Below are 2,753 nucleotides of genomic sequence, written 5' to 3'. Positions count from 1 at the left end.
CACCTGCCCATCTCAAATCCTCCTCAGACTGTAAACTCTAACCCCAATTCCCCTACAACTCGAGAAGGCCAGGGGACTCAAGACCTACCTGTTGACACTTTTAGTCAAAATGGTTGTATCTATGAGAATCAGCAAGACAAATGTACCTCTAGGACTTCTCTGGAAACCTTACACCCTGGAAACCTACTAAAGTGTCCAAAGGCTATAAAAGAAAACCATTCAAAGCCTCACAAGAAATTCAAAACGATGTCTAAAAAACACAAGGACCAAATAAAAAAGCACNCATAACCAAGGTTCAAAATATCAAATAACCATGAGAAGAGAGGGAACTCAGAGAAACGCATGCCAAGAAAAACACTGTGTCCTTTTAAAAGTTTCTGGCTCCACCATGGCTTCATAGTCCTGCTCACTCTGACAGTTCTTACGCCACAGGCTGAGGAACCAATACAGGAGGTATGCCAACTCCCACGTATGTCTATTCCAATTACAAATTCAAGAATCAGAGACATGAACACCAGATGGGTCTAAAGACTGGTGAGCTCATTTATGAACTGGATCTAGACTAGGATTTTAGTTATTACCTGGCCTCCAATTCCCCCCACTCTAACAGGGGAACATGATGACACTTTGGGTCTCTGGCTCTGTGTCAACTTTGACTCTGTGTCCAACAAACATTGCAGTATTTGGCCATTCTACCTTCTCCAGTGTACAAGTATAGTTCCCTGAGTTAATGGTCATAGATTCCTTTGGAAGAGGTCTGGGAGACTAGATACCATATATACTTGCCATGATATTACAGGGTCTCTCTTCCTAGGGACCCAACTCCTCTTTATTTCAATGGCTTGTGGATACAAAAATAACTGGCTCAGACCCAGAAACTGGACAAGGGATCATGACCTTTTATTGAGGCAACAGCTCTCGACCTGCTGAGGACCCATCATTGATTTGATTGTAAAGACTGAGTGCTACCCCTACTGATGACCCATTCATTTGGCCCCTCAGGATGCAGTGTTCTACTGCATTAACTATCTCCATAACTCCTCAGGTCACTGTCCCCACCCCCCACAATGAAGCTGTTGTCAAAGATAAATAGTCTGATATTAAAGCAGTGAAACCGATTTTATTTGGTAACTACTGACCCCTACTGTCAGTAACTTCTTTTACATTTGTGCAGAGAGCTGGGAGAATGAAGGAAGGGGGATTATAAGGGAACTCAGTCAGAGAAGTGAGAAAGTACAAAGCGTTGGTCAGTATAAATGTGATTGGGTTGTGTCTGTTAGCTGGCGATTACTGAAGTTAGGATTTTATCCTCGAACAGAGTCTGGGAAACAGAGGCCTTATCCTTCCTGATGATTACATTTAAAAAGAATGGCTCTCGGGTCTGTGAAAGAGAAGCTTGTGAGTTGCAAGAGATACACATTTACAACTGTAATCCCTTTAGTAAATGCTCTAAGGGAGATCAGGGGCTCATCATCAGGTGTTGGTTAGAATAAATATTAATTTTTCCTGGAAGCATTAAGCTTTCTCAGACAGGCTTTTTAACGTGGGTGGTGATGAGCGGTGGGTGCAGGGGAAACTGGGGTTCTCATAGGGACAAAACCTTACACTGCTAGAAGCCATGCTAGATTATGGTCAAGTCTCTTGGTGCAGCATTGACTGCATTCAGCAAATGTTGTCCAGCTCTGGAGCCCCCCAGCTCAACTGCCAGGTGAAATTCCGCGCCCCCCGCCCCCCGGTCGGTACAGGGATTTACCTGGGACTTATACAAGCTAAAATAACAGTGTGTGCAANAACCGTGCTGCACGTGAAGCTCACCGAGAGAGAAGGCGATCGGAGCGCTAGAGACTTATTAGAGCCACAAGAATTTAATTCCTTTTCAAACTTCAATTCAGCTCCAAGAGCTCTAAGGGCTTGTCAGAATTCCCGAAAATGATCCCCTCAACGAAGTGCATAACTTTAACTTGTGTTTGTCAAATGTGGGCAAAGACAATCCTCAGGGCAGCATTGACTGCATTCAGCAAATGTTGTCCAGCTCTGGAGCCACCCAGCTCAACTGCCAGGTGAAATTCCGCGCCCCCCGCCCCCGGTCGGTACAGGGATTTACCTGGGACTTATACAAGCTAAAATAACAGTGTGTGCAACAAACGACTTATGTCAGATGACACAAGAAAGAATAACCCAGGCAGCGGAGGAATCCCGCAACTGATGCACAAGTTATCAATGCACGGATTCGGCAGACACACGGCGACAGAAGTGTTTCCAAGCGACCACATCGGGACAGGGTGATTCACTTGCACTGAAGCCCTGAGAGAAACCTGAGCTGTTTGCGCGACTCCAGAAAAATGGTGTCAATCAACAAGACAAAGAACTGCCTAAGAGCAATTCTGCAACAGGTAGCCAATCTGAATCCTAAGGGCCTCTCACATACTCTGAAGGATAGTTTTTAAAGAGTTTCAAAGAGACGGGCCCGGATACAATGAAATAGACAGAGGGTCTTTGGAGTCTGTGCTCTTTAGAAAACTTAATCCATCTTAGAATGTTGCCAGCACCTGCCGTTCAGAATCTCCTGTATATTCTAGTAAAGAAGCTGAATCTTCTCAGAAACAGCTTTTAGATTCAGGTTTCATTGATCCTTTAATGATTAAAAAAAAGCTCAAATATCTCACCTGACAGTACTGCCAACATTATTACATGGTCATTTGAATCCCATCAGTGAAAAATCTCCTGCAGCAGCCACCATCCCCACCCACCCA

At 44.5% G+C, this 2,753-nt stretch overlaps 1 pseudogene; it reads left to right on the top strand.

The window, feature by feature from the left end:
* Positions 1 to 288, top strand: part of LOC103602204 — an 8,204-nt pseudogene extending 7,916 nt beyond the window's left edge.
* The last annotated feature ends 2,465 nt before the right edge of the window (positions 289 to 2,753 follow it).

The sequence above is a fragment of the Galeopterus variegatus genome, unplaced genomic scaffold (assembly GCF_000696425.1).
Source record: "Galeopterus variegatus unplaced genomic scaffold, G_variegatus-3.0.2 Scaffold4047, whole genome shotgun sequence".
Lineage (NCBI taxonomy): Eukaryota > Metazoa > Chordata > Mammalia > Dermoptera > Cynocephalidae > Galeopterus > Galeopterus variegatus.
The sequence above is the reverse complement of the archived record's forward strand: the minus strand, read 5'-3'. Positions and strand labels throughout refer to the sequence as shown.